This window comes from Mixophyes fleayi, chromosome 1 (genome assembly GCF_038048845.1).
Source record: "Mixophyes fleayi isolate aMixFle1 chromosome 1, aMixFle1.hap1, whole genome shotgun sequence".
NCBI lineage: Eukaryota > Metazoa > Chordata > Amphibia > Anura > Limnodynastidae > Mixophyes > Mixophyes fleayi.
The window spans coordinates 161144572-161163443 of record NC_134402.1 but is presented as its reverse complement, the minus strand read 5'-3'; the positions used below and the strand labels follow the sequence as shown (position 1 = coordinate 161163443).

At 35.8% G+C, this 18872-nt stretch overlaps 9 non-coding genes across 9 annotated transcripts; all 9 read right to left on the bottom strand.

Moving 5' to 3' along the window:
- Positions 1-1018: 1018 nt before the first annotated feature.
- Positions 1019-1091, bottom strand: TRNAK-UUU (transfer RNA lysine (anticodon UUU)). Its single transcript has one exon. It is a non-coding gene; the product is annotated as a tRNA-Lys (tRNA).
- A 2007-nt stretch (positions 1092-3098) lies between these two features.
- TRNAK-UUU (transfer RNA lysine (anticodon UUU)) lies at positions 3099-3171 on the bottom strand. The gene has a single exon. It is a non-coding gene; the product is annotated as a tRNA-Lys (tRNA).
- A 2009-nt stretch (positions 3172-5180) lies between these two features.
- Positions 5181-5253, bottom strand: TRNAK-UUU (transfer RNA lysine (anticodon UUU)). The gene has a single exon. It is a non-coding gene; the product is annotated as a tRNA-Lys (tRNA).
- A 5131-nt stretch (positions 5254-10384) lies between these two features.
- On the bottom strand, positions 10385-10457 carry TRNAK-UUU (transfer RNA lysine (anticodon UUU)). The gene has a single exon. It is a non-coding gene; the product is annotated as a tRNA-Lys (tRNA).
- A 967-nt stretch (positions 10458-11424) lies between these two features.
- TRNAK-UUU (transfer RNA lysine (anticodon UUU)) lies at positions 11425-11497 on the bottom strand. The gene has a single exon. It is a non-coding gene; the product is annotated as a tRNA-Lys (tRNA).
- A 2009-nt stretch (positions 11498-13506) lies between these two features.
- Positions 13507-13579, bottom strand: TRNAK-UUU (transfer RNA lysine (anticodon UUU)). The gene has a single exon. It is a non-coding gene; the product is annotated as a tRNA-Lys (tRNA).
- Positions 13580-16628: 3049 nt separating this feature from the next.
- Positions 16629-16701, bottom strand: TRNAK-UUU (transfer RNA lysine (anticodon UUU)). Its single transcript has one exon. It is a non-coding gene; the product is annotated as a tRNA-Lys (tRNA).
- Positions 16702-17669: 968 nt separating this feature from the next.
- On the bottom strand, positions 17670-17742 carry TRNAK-UUU (transfer RNA lysine (anticodon UUU)). Its single transcript has one exon. It is a non-coding gene; the product is annotated as a tRNA-Lys (tRNA).
- Positions 17743-18709: 967 nt separating this feature from the next.
- Positions 18710-18782, bottom strand: TRNAK-UUU (transfer RNA lysine (anticodon UUU)). Its single transcript has one exon. It is a non-coding gene; the product is annotated as a tRNA-Lys (tRNA).
- Between the last annotated feature and the right edge of the window lie 90 nt (positions 18783-18872).

Here is an 18872-nt window from a genome sequence, read left to right as displayed (position 1 = left end):
GGACCCTGAGATTAAAAGTCTGATGCTCTACCGACTGAGCTATCCAGGCTCTCTTTTTATCTTGTACTCATTTGGAAAATGGGCAGTTCTGTAACCAATGCCAATTTAATCGTGGCCAATGTTCTGTAAAGTGTGAGCCGAAAGGCTTGGTTGGAAGGTCTCAGGATGCAAAAACCTTTGATTGTCCCTTGGTTGAACATTTAGATCCCACCAAACTGTAAGTCTTAATGCCCTTCAAGATTCATTTTCAACTATACTGCTTGGGGGATTAATTTGTTTGCTGTCTAATTTAATTACTATGTTGCTAACAAATTGGGATGAAGTTGGGATAGATAGGAAATGAGGTGAAATGTCTAACCTTAATATACTTAGAATTTAATCTACAAGTAATATTTGCCTCGTAGCATTTTATTTAGATGCTGCACCACTTTAAGTCCCACATAGCATCTCAAGTTTCTAGGAAATTATGTATTTGGATTGGACTGACCTGACTTGCACTTACAGATGTTCACTAATGTCCAGCTTTTATCAGTACATGACAGTGTAATGTAATCATACTGTGAAATTGTGTAATGGTAAGAGAAGTTGACCAACTAAGTCAATAAATCCACTTGCGATAAAAAAAAAAGTTTATTTCACCTTGGTTGATCATAGAGATCTTAGTACACTATAAGTATTCATACCCTTCAAGACTCAATTTCATCTGTACACTTAATTTACAGATGTACACTAATGTCATGCTTGTGTAATGGCATTATAATCCAGTCATACTGTGAATTTGTAAAATGTGAAGAGAAGTTCATCAGCTTAATCAATAAATTATCTTGCGTTATGCGTGGAGTTTCTTGTATTTTTGTTTAAATAATATGGCTATTTACTGCAGAATCACTTGTTTCCTCATCAACAATTTGAGAAATGATGATAATGACCTTTTTTACTTTTATCGCAGAAATCATTCACAGTATACGTTTTGCATGGCACAGAGAATATAGATTGCCATCGTTTAAAAGGCATACACCGCCTGAACAGGGACTTGAACCCTGGACCCTCAGATTAAAAGTCTGATGCTCTACCGACTGAGCTATCCAGGCTCTCTTTTTGTCTTGTACTCATTTGGAAAATGGGCAGTTCTATAACCAATGCCAATTTAATCGTGGCCAATGTTCTGTAAAGTGTGAGCCGAAAGGCTTGGTTGGAAGGTCTCAGGATGCAAAAACCTTTGATTGTCCCTTGGTTGAACATTTAGATCCCACCAAACTGTAAGTCTTAATGCCCTTCAAGATTCATTTTCAACTATACTGCTTGGGGGATTAATTTGTTTGCTGTCTAATTTAATTACTATGTTGCTAACAATTTGGGATGAAGTTGGGATAGATAGGAAATGAGGTGAAATGTCTAACCTTAATATACTTAGAATTTAATCTACAAGTAATATTTGCCTCGTAGCATTTTATTTAGATGCTGCACCACTTTAAGTCCCACATAGCATCTCAAGTTTCTAGGAAATTATGTATTTGGATTGGACTGACCTGACTTGCACTTACAGATGTTCACTAATGTCCAGCTTTTATCAGTACATGACAGTGTAATGTAATCATACTGTGAAATTGTGTAATGGTAAGAGAAGTTGACCAACTAAGTCAATAAATCCACTTGCGATAAAAAAAAATTTATTTCACCTTGGTTGATCATAGAGATCTTAGTACACTATAAGTATTCATACCCTTCAAGACTCAATTTCATCTGTACACTTAATTTACAGATGTACACTAATGTCATGCTTGTGTAATGGCATTATAATCCAGTCATACTGTGAATTTGTAAAATGTGAAGAGAAGTTCATCAGCTTAATCAATAAATTATCTTGCGTTATGCGTGGAGTTTCTTGTATTTTTGTTTAAATAATATGGCTATTTACTGCAGAATCACTTGTTTCCTCATCAACAATTTGAGAAATGATGATAATGACCTTTTTCACTTTTATTGCAGAAATCATTCACAGTATAGGTTTTGCATGGCACAGAGAATATAGATTGCCATCGTTTAAAAGGCATACACCGCCTGAACAGAGACTTGAACCCTGGACCCTGAGATTAAAAGTCTGATGCTCTACCGACTGAGCTATCCAGGCTCTCTTTTTATCTTGTACTCATTTGGAAAATGGGCAGTTCTGTAACCAATGCCAATTTAATCGTGGCCAATGTTCTGTAAAGTGTGAGCCGAAAGGCTTGGTTGGAAGGTCTCAGGATGCAAAAACCTTTGATTGTCCCTTGGTTGAACATTTAGATCCCACCAAACTGTAAGTCTTAATGCCCTTCAAGATTCATTTTCAACTATACTGCTTGGGGGATTAATTTGTTTGCTGTCTAATTTAATTACTATGTTGCTAACAAATTGGGATGAAGTTGGGATAGATAGGAAATGAGGTGAAATGTCTAACCTTAATATACTTAGAATTTAATCTACAAGTAATATTTGCCTCGTAGCATTTTATTTAGATGCTGCACCACTTTAAGTCCCACATAGCATCTCAAGTTTCTAGGAAATTATGTATTTGGATTGGACTGACCTGACTTGCACTTACAGATGTTCACTAATGTCCAGCTTTTATCAGTACATGACAGTGTAATGTAATCATACTGTGAAATTGTGTAATGGTAAGAGAAGTTGACCAACTAAGTCAATAAATCCACTTGCGATAAAAAAAAAGTTTATTTCACCTTGGTTGATCATAGAGATCTTAGTACACTATAAGTATTCATACCCTTCAAGACTCAATTTCATCTGTACACTTAATTTACAGATGTACACTAATGTCATGCTTGTGTAATGGCATTATAATCCAGTCATACTGTGAATTTGTAAAATGTGAAGAGAAGTTCATCAGCTTAATCAATAAATTATCTTGCGTTATGCGTGGAGTTTCTTGTATTTTTGTTTAAATAATATGGCTATTTACTGCAGAATCACTTGTTTCCTCATCAACAATTTGAGAAATGATGATAATGACCTTTTTCACTTTTATCGCGGAAATCCTTCACAGCATACGTTTTGCATGGCACAGAGAACATAGATTGCCATCGTTTAAAAGGCATACACGCCTGAACAGGGACTTGAACCCTGGACCCTCAGATTAAAAGTCTGATGCTCTACCGACTGAGCTATCCAGGCTCTCTTTTTATCTTGTACTCATCTGGAAAATGGGCAGTTCTGTAACCAATGCCAATTTAATCGTGGCCAATGTTCTGTAAAGTGTGAGCCGAAAGGCTTGGTTGGAAGGTCTCAGGATGCAAAAACCTTTGATTGTCCCTTGGTTGAACATTTAGATCCCACCAAACTGTAAGTCTTAATGCCCTTCAAGATTCATTTTCAACTATACTGCTTGGGGGATTAATTTGTTTGCTGTCTAATTTAATTACTATGTTGCTAACAAATTGGGATGAAGTTGGGATAGATAGGAAATGAGGTGAAATGTCTAACCTTAATATACTTAGAATTTAATCTACAAGTAATATTTGCCTCGTAGCATTTTATTTAGATGCTGCACCACTTTAAGTCCCACATAGCATCTCAAGTTTCTAGGAAATTATGTATTTGGATTGGACTGACCTGACTTGCACTTACAGATGTTCACTAATGTCCAGCTTTTATCAGTACATGACAGTGTAATGTAATCATACTGTGAAATTGTGTAATGGTAAGAGAAGTTGACCAACTAAGTCAATAAATCCACTTGCGATAAAAAAAAAGTTTATTTCACCTTGGTTGATCATAGAGATCTTAGTACACTATAAGTATTCATACCCTTCAAGACTCAATTTCATCTGTACACTTAATTTACAGATGTACACTAATGTCATGCTTGTGTAATGGCATTATAATCCAGTCATACTGTGAATTTGTAAAATGTGAAGAGAAGTTCATCAGCTTAATCAATAAATTATCTTGCGTTATGCGTGGAGTTTCTTGTATTTTTGTTTAAATAATATGGCTATTTACTGCAGAATCACTTGTTTCCTCATCAACAATTTGAGAAATGATGATAATGACCTTTTTCACTTTTATCGCGGAAATCATTCACAGTATACGTTTTGCATGGCACAGAGAATATAGATTGCCATCGTTTAAAAGGCATACACCGCCTGAACAGAGACTTGAACCCTGGACCCTGAGATTAAAAGTCTGATGCTCTACCGACTGAGCTATCCAGGCTCTCTTTTTATCTTGTACTCATTTGGAAAATGGGCAGTTCTGTAACCAATGCCAATTTAATCGTGGCCAATGTTCTGTAAAGTGTGAGCCGAAAGGCTTGGTTGGAAGGTCTCAGGATGCAAAAACCTTTGATTGTCCCTTGGTTGAACATTTAGATCCCACCAAACTGTAAGTCTTAATGCCCTTCAAGATTCATTTTCAACTATACTGCTTGGGGGATTAATTTGTTTGCTGTCTAATTTAATTACTATGTTGCTAACAAATTGGGATGAAGTTGGGTTAGATAGGAAATGAGGTGAAATGTCTAACCTTAATATACTTAGAATTTAATCTACAAGTAATATTTGCCTCGTAGCATTTTATTTAGATGCTGCACCACTTTAAGTCCCACATAGCATCTCAAGTTTCTAGGAAATTATGTATTTGGATTGGACTGACCTGACTTGCACTTACAGATGTTCACTAATGTCCAGCTTTTATCAGTACATGACAGTGTAATGTAATCATACTGTGAAATTGTGTAATGGTAAGAGAAGTTGACCAACTAAGTCAATAAATCCACTTGCGATAAAAAAAAAAGTTTATTTCACCTTGGTTGATCATAGAGATCTTAGTACACTATAAGTATTCATACCCTTCTAGACTCAATTTCATCTGTACACTTAATTTACAGATGTACACTAATGTCATGCTTGTGTAATGGCATTATAATCCAGTCATACTGTGAATTTGTAAAATGTGAAGAGAAGTTCATCAGCTTAATCAATAAATTATCTTGCGTTATGCGTGGAGTTTCTTGTATTTTTGTTTAAATAATATGGCTATTTACTGCAGAATCACTTGTTTCCTCATCAACAATTTGAGAAATGATGATAATGACCTTTTTCACTTTTATCGCGGAAATCCTTCACAGCATACGTTTTGCATGGCACAGAGAATATAGATTGCCATAGTTTAAAAGGCATACACGCCTGAACAGGGACTTGAACCCTGGACCCTCAGATTAAAAGTCTGATGCTCTACCGACTGAGCTATCCAGGCTCTCTTTTTATCTTGTACTCATTTGGAAAATGGGCAGTTCTGTAACCAATGCCAATTTAATCGTGGCCAATGTTCTGTAAAGTGTGAGCCGAAAGGCTTGGTTGGAAGGTCTCAGGATGCAAAAACCTTTGATTGTCCCTTGGTTGAACATTTAGATCCCACCAAACTGTAAGTCTTAATGCCCTTCAAGATTCATTTTCAACTATACTGCTTGGGGGATTAATTTGTTTGCTGTCTAATTTAATTACTATGTTGCTAACAAATTGGGATGAAGTTGGGTTAGATAGGAAATGAGGTGAAATGTCTAACCTTAATATACTTAGAATTTAATCTACAAGTAATATTTGCCTCGTAGCATTTTATTTAGATGCTGCACCACTTTAAGTCCCACATAGCATCTCAAGTTTCTAGGAAATTATGTATTTGGATTGGACTGACCTGACTTGCACTTACAGATGTTCACTAATGTCCAGCTTTTATCAGTACATGACAGTGTAATGTAATCATACTGTGAAATTGTGTAATGGTAAGAGAAGTTGACCAACTAAGTCAATAAATCCACTTGCGATAAAAAAAAAAGTTTATTTCACCTTGGTTGATCATAGAGATCTTAGTACACTATAAGTATTCATACCCTTCTAGACTCAATTTCATCTGTACACTTAATTTACAGATGTACACTAATGTCATGCTTGTGTAATGGCATTATAATCCAGTCATACTGTGAATTTGTAAAATGTGAAGAGAAGTTCATCAGCTTAATCAATAAATTATCTTGCGTTATGCGTGGAGTTTCTTGTATTTTTGTTTAAATAATATGGCTATTTACTGCAGAATCACTTGTTTCCTCATCAACAATTTGAGAAATGATGATAATGACCTTTTTCATTTTTATTGCGGAAATCATTCACAGTATACGTTTTGCATGGCACAGAGAATATAGATTGCCATAGTTTAAAAGGCATACACCGCCTGAACAGAGACTTGAACCCTGGGACCCTGAGATTAAAAGTCTGATGCTCTACCGACTGAGCTATCCAGGCTCTCTTTTTATCTTGTACTCATTTGGAAAATGGGCAGTTCTGTAACCAATGCCAATTTAATCGTGGCCAATGTTCTGTAAAGTGTGAGCCGAAAGGCTTGGTTGGAAGGTCTCAGGATGCAAAAACCTTTGATTGTCCCTTGGTTGAACATTTAGATCCCACCAAACTGTAAGTCTTAATGCCCTTCAAGATTCATTTTCAACTATACTGCTTGGGGGATTAATTTGTTTGCTGTCTAATTTAATTACTATGTTGCTAACAAATTGGGATGAAGTTGGGTTAGATAGGAAATGAGGTGAAATGTCTAACCTTAATATACTTAGAATTTAATCTACAAGTAATATTTGCCTCGTAGCATTTTATTTAGATGCTGCACCACTTTAAGTCCCACATAGCATCTCAAGTTTCTAGGAAATTATGTATTTGGATTGGACTGACCTGACTTGCACTTACAGATGTTCACTAATGTCCAGCTTTTATCAGTACATGACAGCGTAATGTAATCATACTGTGAAATTGTGTAATGGTAAGAGAAGTTGACCAACTAAGTCAATAAATCCACTTGCGATAAAAAAAAAAGTTTATTTCACCTTGGTTGATCATAGAGATCTTAGTACACTATAAGTATTCATACCCTTCAAGACTAAATTTCATCTGTACACTTAATTTACAGATGTACACTAATGTCATGCTTGTGTAATGGCATTATAATCCAGTCATACTGTGAATTTGTAAAATGTGAAGAGAAGATCATCAGCTAAATCAATAAATTATCTTGCGTTATGCGTGGAGTTTCTGGTATTTTTGTCCAAATAGTATGGCTATTTACTGCAGAATCACTTGTTTCCTTATCAACAATGTGAGAAATGATGATAATGACCTTTTTCACTTTTATTGCGGAAATCCTTCACAGCATACGTTTTGCATGGCACAGAGAATATAGATTGCCATAGTTTAAAAGGCATACACGCCTGAACAGGGACTTGAACCCTGGACCCTGAGATTAAAAGTCTGATGCTCTACCGACTGAGCTATCCAGGCTCTCTTTTTATCTTGTACTCATCTGGAAAATGGGCAGTTCTGTAACCAATGCCAATTTAATCGTGGCCAATGTTCTGTAAAGTGTGAGCCGAAAGGCTTGGTTGGAAGGTCTCAGGATGCAAAAACCTTTGATTGTCCCTTGGTTGAACATTTAGATCCCACCAAACTGTAAGTCTTAATGCCCTTCAAGATTCATTTTCAACTATACTGCTTGGGGGATTAATTTGTTTGCTGTCTAATTTAATTACTATGTTGCTAACAAATTGGGATGAAGTTGGGTTAGATAGGAAATGAGGTGAAATGTCTAACCTTAATATACTTAGAATTTAATCTGCAAGTAATATTTGCCTCGTAGCATTTTATTTAGATGCTGCACCACTTTAAGTCCCACATAGCATCTCAAGTTTCTAGGAAATTATGTATTTGGATTGGACTGACCTGACTTGCACTTACAGATGTTCACTAATGTCCAGCTTTTATCAGTACATGACAGTGTAATGTAATCATACTGTGAAATTGTGTAATGGTAAGAGAAGTTGACCAACTAAGTCAATAAATCCACTTGCGATAAAAAAATTTTTATTTCACCTTGGTTGATCATAGAGATCTTAGTACACTATAAGTATTCATACCCTTCAAGACTCAATTTCATCTGTACACTTAATTTACAGATGTACACTAATGTCATGCTTGTGTAATGGCATTATAATCCAGTCATACTGTGAATTTGTAAAATGTGAAGAGAAGTTCATCAGCTTAATCAATAAATTATCTTGCGTTATGCGTGGAGTTTCTTGTATTTTTGTTTAAATAATATGGCTATTTACTGCAGAATCACTTGTTTCCTCTTCAACAATTTGAGAAATGATGATAATGACCTTTTTCACTTTTATCGCAGAAATCATTCACAGTATACGTTTTGCATGGCACAGAGAATATAGATTGCCATCGTTTAAAAGGCATACACCGCCTGAACAGGGACTATAACCCTGGACCCTCAGATTAAAAGTCTGATGCTCTACCGACTGAGCTATCCAGGCTCTCTTTTTATCTTGTACTCATTTGGAAAATGGGCAGTTCTGTAACCAATGCCAATTTAATCGTGGCCAATGTTCTGTAAAGTGTGAGCCGAAAGGCTTGGTTGGAAGGTCTCAGGATGCAAAAACCTTTGATTGTCCCTTGGTTGAACATTTAGATCCCACCAAACTAAGTCTTAATGCCCTTCAAGATTCATTTTTAACTATACTGCTTGGGGGATTAATTTGTTTGCTGTCTAATTTAATTACTATGTTGCTAACAAATTGGGATGAAGTTGGGATAGATAGGAAATGAGGTGAAATGTCTAACCTTAATATACTTAGAATTTAATCTACAAGTAATATTTGCCTCGTAGCATTTTATTTAGATGCTGCACCACTTTAAGTCCCACATAGCATCTCAAGTTTCTAGGAAATTATGTATTTGGATTGGACTGACCTGACTTGCACTTACAGATGTTCACTAATGTCCAGCTTTTATCAGTACATGACAGTGTAATGTAATCATACTGTGAAATTGTGTAATGGTAAGAGAAGTTGACCAACTAAGTCAATAAATCCACTTGCGATAAAAAAAAAAGTTTATTTCACCTTGGTTGATCATAGAGATCTTAGTACACTATAAGTATTCATACCCTTCAAGACTCAATTTCATCTGTACACTTAATTTACAGATGTACACTAATGTCATGCTTGTGTAATGGCATTATAATCCAGTCATACTGTGAATTTGTAAAATGTGAAGAGAAGTTCATCAGCTTAATCAATAAATTATCTTGCGTTATGCGTGGAGTTTCTTGTATTTTTGTTTAAATAATATGGCTATTTACTGCAGAATCACTTGTTTCCTCATCAACAATTTGAGAAATGATGATAATGACCTTTTTCACTTTTATTGCAGAAATCATTCACAGTATACGTTTTGCATGGCACAGAGAATATAGATTGCCATCGTTTAAAAGGCATACACCGCCTGAACAGAGACTTGAACCCTGGACCCTGAGATTAAAAGTCTGATGCTCTACCGACTGAGCTATCCAGGCTCTCTTTTTATCTTGTACTCATTTGGAAAATGGGCAGTTCTGTAACAAATGCCAATTTAATCGTGGCCAATGTTCTGTAAAGTGTGAGCCGAAAGGCTTGGTTGGAAGGTCTCAGGATGCAAAAACCTTTGATTGTCCCTTGGTTGAACATTTAGATCCCACCAAACTGTAAGTCTTAATGCCCTTCAAGATTCATTTTCAACTATACTGCTTGGGGGATTAATTTGTTTGCTGTCTAATTTAATTACTATGTTGCTAACAAATTGGGATGAAGTTGGGATAGATAGGAAATGAGGTGAAATGTCTAACCTTAATATACTTAGAATTTAATCTACAAGTAATATTTGCCTCGTAGCATTTTATTTAGATGCTGCACCACTTTAAGTCCCACATAGCATCTCAAGTTTCTAGGAAATTATGTATTTGGATTGGACTGACCTGACTTGCACTTACAGATGTTCACTAATGTCCAGCTTTTATCAGTACATGACAGCGTAATGTAATCATACTGTGAAATTGTGTAATGGTAAGAGAAGTTGACCAACTAAGTCAATAAATCCACTTGCGATAAAAAATTTTTTATTTCACCTTGGTTGATCATAGAGATCTTAGTACACTATAAGTATTCATACCCTTCAAGACTCAATTTCATCTGTACACTTAATTTACAGATGTACACTAATGTCATGCTTGTGTAATGGCATTATAATCCAGTCATACTGTGAATTTGTAAAATGTGAAGAGAAGTTCATCAGCTTAATCAATAAATAATCTTGCGTTATGCGTGGAGTTTCTTGTATTTTTGTTTAAGTAATATGGCTATTTACTGCAGAATCACTTGTTTCCTCTTCAACAATTTGAGAAATGATGATAATGACCTTTTTCACTTTTATCGCAGAAATCATTCACAGTATACGTTTTGCATGGCACAGAGAATATAGATTGCCATCGTTTAAAAGGCATACACCGCCTGAACAGGGACTTGAACCCTGGACCCTCAGATTAAAAGTCTGATGCTCTACCGACTGAGCTATCCAGGCTCTCTTTTTATCTTGTACTCATTTGGAAAATGGGCAGTTCTGTAACAAATGCCAATTTAATCGTGGCCAATGTTCTGTAAAGTGTGAGCCGAAAGGCTTGGTTGGAAGGTCTCAGGATGCAAAAACCTTTGATTGTCCCTTGGTTGAACATTTAGATCCCACCAAACTGTAAGTCTTAATGCCCTTCAAGATTCATTTTCAACTATACTGCTTGGGGGATTAATTTGTTTGCTGTCTAATTTAATTACTATGTTGCTAACAAATTGGGATGAAGTTGGGATAGATAGGAAATGAGGTGAAATGTCTAACCTTAATATACTTAGAATTTAATCTACAAGTAATATTTGCCTCGTAGCATTTTATTTAGATGCTGCACCACTTTAAGTCCCACATAGCATCTCAAGTTTCTAGGAAATTATGTATTTGGATTGGACTGACCTGACTTGCACTTACAGATGTTCACTAATGTCCAGCTTTTATCAGTACATGACAGCGTAATGTAATCATACTGTGAAATTGTGTAATGGTAAGAGAAGTTGACCAACTAAGTCAATAAATCCACTTGCGATAAAAAAATTTTTATTTCACCTTGGTTGATCATAGAGATCTTAGTACACTATAAGTATTCATACCCTTCAAGACTCAATTTCATCTGTACACTTAATTTACAGATGTACACTAATGTCATGCTTGTGTAATGGCATTATAATCCAGTCATACTGTGAATTTGTAAAATGTGAAGAGAAGTTCATCAGCTTAATCAATAAATAATCTTGCGTTATGCGTGGAGTTTCTTGTATTTTTGTTTAAGTAATATGGCTATTTACTGCAGAATCACTTGTTTCCTCTTCAACAATTTGAGAAATGATGATAATGACCTTTTTCACTTTTATCGCAGAAATCATTCACAGTATACGTTTTGCATGGCACAGAGAATATAGATTGCCATCGTTTAAAAGGCATACACCGCCTGAACAGGGACTTGAACCCTGGACCCTCAGATTAAAAGTCTGATGCTCTACCGACTGAGCTATCCAGGCTCTCTTTTTATCTTGTACTCATTTGGAAAATGGGCAGTTTTGTAACCAATGCCAATTTAATCGTGGCCAATGTTCTGTAAAGTGTGAGCCGAAAGGCTTGGTTGGAAGGTCTCAGGATGCAAAAACCTTTGATTGTCCCTTGGTTGAACATTTAGATCCCACCAAACTGTAAGTCTTAATGCCCTTCAAGATTCATTTTCAACTATACTGCTTGGGGGATTAATTTGTTTGCTGTCTAATTTAATTACTATGTTGCTAACAAATTGGGATGAAGTTGGGTTAGATAGGAAATGAGGTGAAATGTCTAACCTTAATATACTTAGAATTTAATCTACAAGTAATATTTGCCTCGTAGCATTTTATTTAGATGCTGCACCACTTTAAGTCCCACATAGCATCTCAAGTTTCTAGGAAATTATGTATTTGGATTGGACTGACCTGACTTGCACTTACAGATGTTCACTAATGTCCAGCTTTTATCAGTACATGACAGCGTAATGTAATCATACTGTGAAATTGTGTAATGGTAAGAGAAGTTGACCACCTAAGTCAATAAATCCACTTGCGATAAAAAAAAAAGTTTATTTCACCTTGGTTGATCATAGAGATCTTAGTACACTATAAGTATTCATACCCTTCAAGACTCAATTTCATCTGTACACTTAATTTACAGATGTACACTAATGTCATGCTTGTGTAATGGCATTATAATCCAGTCATACTGTGAATTTGTAAAATGTGAAGAGAAGTTCATCAGCTTAATCAATAAATTATCTTGCGTTATGCGTGGAGTTTCTTGTATTTTTGTTTAAATAATATGGCTATTTACTGCAGAATCACTTGTTTCCTCATCAACAATTTGAGAAATGATGATAATGACCTTTTTCACTTTTATTGCGGAAATCATTCACAGTATACGTTTTGCATGGCACAGAGAATATAGATTGCCATCGTTTAAAAGGCATACACCGCCTGAACAGAGACTTGAACCCTGGACCCTGAGATTAAAAGTCTGATGCTCTACCGACTGAGCTATCCAGGCTCTCTTTTTATGTTGTACTCATTTGGAAAATGGGCAGTTCTGTAACCAATGCCAATTTAATCGTGGCCAATGTTCTGTAAAGTGTGAGCCGAAAGGCTTGGTTGGAAGGTCTCAGGATGCAAAAACCTTTGATTGTCCCTTGGTTGAACATTTAGATCCCACCAAACTGTAAGTCTTAATGCCCTTCAAGATTCATTTTCAACTATACTGCTTGGGGGATTAATTTGTTTGCTGTCTAATTTAATTACTATGTTGCTAACAAATTGGGATGAAGTTGGGTTAGATAGGAAATGAGGTGAAATGTCTAACCTTAATATACTTAGAATTTAATCTACAAGTAATATTTGCCTCGTAGCATTTTATTTAGATGCTGCACCACTTTAAGTCCCACATAGCATCTCAAGTTTCTAGGAAATTATGTTTTTGGATTGGACTGACCTGACTTGCACTTACAGATGTTCACTAATGTCCAGCTTTTATCAGTACATGACAGCGTAATGTAATCATACTGTGAAATTGTGTAATGGTAAGAGAAGTTGACCAACTAAGTCAATAAATCCACTTGCGATAAAAAATTTTTTATTTCACCTTGGTTGATCATAGAGATCTTAGTACACTATAAGTATTCATACCCTTCAAGACTCAATTTCATCTGTACACTTAATTTACAGATGTACACTAATGTCATGCTTGTGTAATGGCATTATAATCCAGTCATACTGTGAATTTGTAAAATGTGAAGAGAAGTTCATCAGCTTAATCAATAAATTATCTTGCTTTATGCGTGGAGTTTCTTGTATTTTTGTTTAAATAATATGGCTATTTACTGCAGAATCACTTGTTTCCTCATCAACAATTTGAGAAATGATGATAATGACCTTTTTCACTTTTATCGCGGAAATCATTCACAGTATACGTTTTGCATGGCACAGAGAATATAGATTGCCATCGTTTAAAAGGCATACACCGCCTGAACAGGGACTTGAACCCTGGACCCTCAGATTAAAAGTCTGATGCTCTACCGACTGAGCTATCCAGGCTCTCTTTTTATCTTGTACTCATTTGGAAAATGGGCAGTTCTGTAACAAATGCCAATTTAATCGTGGCCAATGTTCTGTAAAGTGTGAGCCGAAAGGCTTGGTTGGAAGGTCTCAGGATGCAAAAACCTTTGATTGTCCCTTGGTTGAACATTTAGATCCCACCAAACTGTAAGTCTTAATGCCCTTCAAGATTCATTTTCAACTATACTGCTTGGGGGATTAATTTGTTTGCTGTCTAATTTAATTACTATGTTGCTAACAAATTGGGATGAAGTTGGGATAGATAGGAAATGAGGTGAAATGTCTAACCTTAATATACTTAGAATTTAATCTACAAGTAATATTTGCCTCGTAGCATTTTATTTAGATGCTGCACCACTTTAAGTCCCACATAGCATCTCAAGTTTCTAGGAAATTATGTATTTGGATTGGACTGACCTGACTTGCACTTACAGATGTTCACTAATGTCCAGCTTTTATCAGTACATGACAGCGTAATGTAATCATACTGTGAAATTGTGTAATGGTAAGAGAAGTTGACCAACTAAGTCAATAAATCCACTTGCGATAAAAAATTTTTTATTTCACCTTGGTTGATCATAGAGATCTTAGTACACTATAAGTATTCATACCCTTCAAGACTCAATTTCATCTGTACACTTAATTTACAGATGTACACTAATGTCATGCTTGTGTAATGGCATTATAATCCAGTCATACTGTGAATTTGTAAAATGTGAAGAGAAGTTCATCAGCTTAATCAATAAATTATCTTGCGTTATGCGTGGAGTTTCTTGTATTTTTGTTTAAATAATATGGCTATTTACTGCAGAATCACTTGTTTCCTCATCAACAATTTGAGAAATGATGATAATGACCTTTTTCACTTTTATTGCAGAAATCATTCACAGTATACGTTTTGCATGGCACAGAGAATATAGATTGCCATCGTTTAAAAGGCATACACCGCCTGAACAGAGACTTGAACCCTGGACCCTGAGATTAAAAGTCTGATGCTCTACCGACTGAGCTATCCAGGCTCTCTTTTTATCTTGTACTCATTTGGAAAATGGGCAGTTCTGTAACCAATGCCAATTTAATCGTGGCCAATGTTCTGTAAAGTGTGAGCCGAAAGGCTTGGTTGGAAGGTCTCAGGATGCAAAAACCTTTGATTGTCCCTTGGTTGAACATTTAGATCCCACCAAACTGTAAGTCTTAATGCCCTTCAAGATTCATTTTCAACTATACTGCTTGGGGGATTAATTTGTTTGCTGTCTAATTTAATTACTATGTTGCTAACAAATTGGGATGAAGTTGGGTTAGATAGGAAATGAGGTGAAATGTCTAACCTTAATATACTTAGAATTTAATCTACAAGTTATATTTGCCTCGTAGCATTTTATTTAGATGCTGCACCACTTTAAGTCCCACATAGCATCTCAAGTTTCTAGGAAATTATGTATTTGGATTGGACTGACCTGACTTGCACTTACAGATGTTCACTAATGTCCAGCTTTTATCAGTACATGACAGTGTAATGTAATCATACTGTGAAATTGTGTAATGGTAAGAGAAGTTGACCAACTAAGTCAATAAATCCACTTGCGATAAAAAAAAAAGTTTATTTCACCTTGGTTGATCATAGAGATCTTAGTACACTATAAGTATTCATACCCTTCAAGACTCAATTTCATCTGTACACTTAATTTACAGATGTACACTAATGTCATGCTTGTGTAATGGCATTATAATCCAGTCATACTGTGAATTTGTAAAATGTGAAGAGAAGATCATCAGCTAAATCAATAAATTATCTTGCGTTATGCGTGGAGTTTCTTGTATTTTTGTCCAAATAGTATGGCTATTTACTGCAGAATCACTTGTTTCCTTATCAACAATGTGAGAAATGATGATAATGACCTTTTTCACTTTTATCGCGGAAATCCTTAACAGCATACGTTTTGCATGGCACAGAGAATATAGATTGCCATAGTTTAAAAGGCATACACGCCTGAACAGGGACTTGAACCCCGGACCCTCAGATTAAAAGTCTGATGCTCTACCGACTGAGCTATCCAGGCTCTCTTTTTATCTTGTACTCATCTGGAAAATGGGCAGTTCTGTAACCAATGCCAATTTAATCGTGGCCAATGTTCTGTAAAGTGTGAGCCGAAAGGCTTGGCTGGAAGGTCTCAGGATGCAAAAAGCTTTGATTGTCCCTTGGTTGAACATTTAGATCCCACCAAACTGTAAGTCTTAATGCCCTTCAAGATTCATTTTCAACTATACTGCTTGGGGGATTAATTTGTTTGCTGTCTAATTTAATTACTATGTTGCTAACAAATTGGGATGAAGTTGGGTTAGATAGGAAATGAGGTGAAATGTCTAACCTTAATATACTTAGAATTTAATCTACAAGTTATATTTGCCTCGTAGCATTTTATTTAGATGCTGCACCACTTTAAGTCCCACATAGCATCTCAAGTTTCTAGGAAATTATGTATTTGGATTGGACTGACCTGACTTGCACTTACAGATGTTCACTAATGTCCAGCTTTTATCAGTACATGACAGTGTAATGTAATCATACTGTGAAATTGTGTAATGGTAAGAGAAGTTGACCAACTAAGTCAATAAATCCACTTGCGATAAAAAAAAAAGTTTATTTTACCTTGGTTGATCATAGAGATCTTAGTACACTATAAGTATTCATACCCTTCAAGACTCAATTTCATCTGTACACTTAATTTACAGATGTACACTAATGTCATGCTTGTGTAATGGCATTATAATCCAGTCATACTGTGAATTTGTAAAATGTGAAGAGAAGATCATCAGCTAAATCAATAAATTATCTTGCGTTATGCGTGGAGTTTCTTGTATTTTTGTCCAAATAGTATGGCTATTTACTGCAGAATCACTTGTTTCCTTATCAACAATGTGAGAAATGATGATAATGACCTTTTTCACTTTTATCGCGGAAATCCTTAACAGCATACGTTTTGCATGGCACAGAGAATATAGATTGCCATAGTTTAAAAGGCATACACGCCTGAACAGGGACTTGAACCCTGGACCCTCAGATTAAAAGTCTGATGCTCTACCGACTGAGCTATCCAGGCTCTCTTTTAATCTTGTACTCATCTGGAAAATGGGCAGTTCTGTAACCAATGCCAATTTAATCGTGGCCAATGTTCTGTAAAGTGTGAGCCGAAAGGCTTGGTTGGAAGGTCTCAGGATGCAAAAAGCTTTGATTGTCCCTTGGTTGAACATTTAGATCCCACCAAACTGTAAGTCTTAATGCCCTTCAAGATTCATTTTCAACTATACTGCTTGGGGGATTAATTTGTTTGCTGTCTAATTTAATTACTATGTTGCTAACAAATTGGGATGAAGTTGGGTTAGATAGGAAATGAGGTGAAATGTCTAACCTTAATATACTTAGAATTTAATCTACAAGTTATATTTGCCTCGTAGCATTTTATTTAGATGCTGCACCACTTTAAGTCCCACATAGCATCTCAAGTTTCTAGGAAATTATGTATTTGGATTGGACTGACCTGACTTGCACTTACAGATGTTCACTAATGTCCAGCTTTTATCAGTACATGACAGTGTAATGTAATCATACTGTGAAATTGTGTAATGGTAAGAGAAGTTGACCAACTAAGTCAATAAATCCACTTGCGATAAAAAAAAAAGTTTATTTTACCTTGGTTGATCATAGAGATCTTAGTACACTATAAGTATTCATACCCTTCAAGACTCAATTTCATCTGTACACTTAATTTACAGATGTACACTAATGTCATGCTTGTGTAATGGCATTATAATCCAGTCATACTGTGAATTTGTAAAATGTGAAGAGAAGATCATCAGCTAAATCAATAAATTATCTTGCGTTATGCGTGGAGTTTCTTGTATTTTTGTCCAAATAGTATGGCTATTTACTGCAGAATCACTTGTTTCCTTATCAACAATGTGAGAAATGATGATAATGACCTTTTTCACTTTTATCGCGGAAATCCTTAACAGCATACGTTTTGCATGGCACAGAGAATATAGATTGCCATAGTTTAAAAGGCATACACGCCTGAACAGGGACTTGAACCCTGGACCCTCAGATTAAAAGTCTGATGCTCTACCGACTGAGCTATCCAGGCTCTCTTTTAATCTTGTACTCATCTGGAAAATGGGCAGTTCTGTAACCAATGCCAATTTAATCGTGGCCAATGTTCTGTAAAGTGTGAGCCGAAAGGCTTGGTTGGAAGGTCTCAGGATGCAAAAAGCTTTGATTGTCCCTTGGTTGAACATTTAGATCCCACCAAACTGTAAGTCTTAATGCCCTTCAAGATTCATTTTCAACTATACTGCTTGGGGGATTAATTTGTTTGCTGTCTAATTTAATTACTATGTTGCTAACAAATTGGGATGAAGTTGGGTTAGATAGGAAATGAGGTGAAATGTCTAACCTTAATATACTTAGAATTTAATCTACAAGTAATATTTGCCTCGTAGCATTTTATTTAGATGCTGCACCACTTTAAGTCCCACATAGCATCTCAAGTTTCTAGGAAATTATGTATTTGGATTGGACTGACCTGACTTGCACTTACAGATGTTCACTAATGTCCAGCTTTTATCAGTACATGACAGTGTAATGTAATCATACTGTGAAATTGTGTAATGGTAAGAGAAGTTGACCAACTAAGTCAATAAATCCACTTGCGATAAAAAAAAAGTTTATTTCACCTTGGTTGATCATAGAGATCTTAGTACACTATAAGTATTCATACCCTTCAAGACTCAATTTCATCTGTACACTTAATTTACAGATGTACACTAATGTCATGCTTGTGTAATGGCATTATAATCCAGTCATACTGTGAATTTGTAAAATGTGAAGAGAAGATCATCAGCTAAATCAATAAATTATCTTGCGTTATGCGTGGAGTTTCTTGTATTTTTGTCCAATTAGTATGGCTATTTACTGTAGAATCACTTGTTTCCTTATCAACAATGTGAGAAATAATGATAATGACCTTTTTCACTTTTATCGCGGAAATCCTTAACAGCATACGTTTTGCATGGCACAGAGAATATAGATTGCCATAGTTTAAAAGGCATACACGCCTGAACAGGGACTTGAACCCTGGACCCTCAGATTAAAAGTCTGATGCTCTACCGACTGAGCTATCCAGGCTCTCTTTTTATCTTGTACTCATCTGGAAAATGGGCAGTTCTGTAACCAATGCCAATTTAATCGTGGCCAATGTTCTGTAAAGTGTGAGCC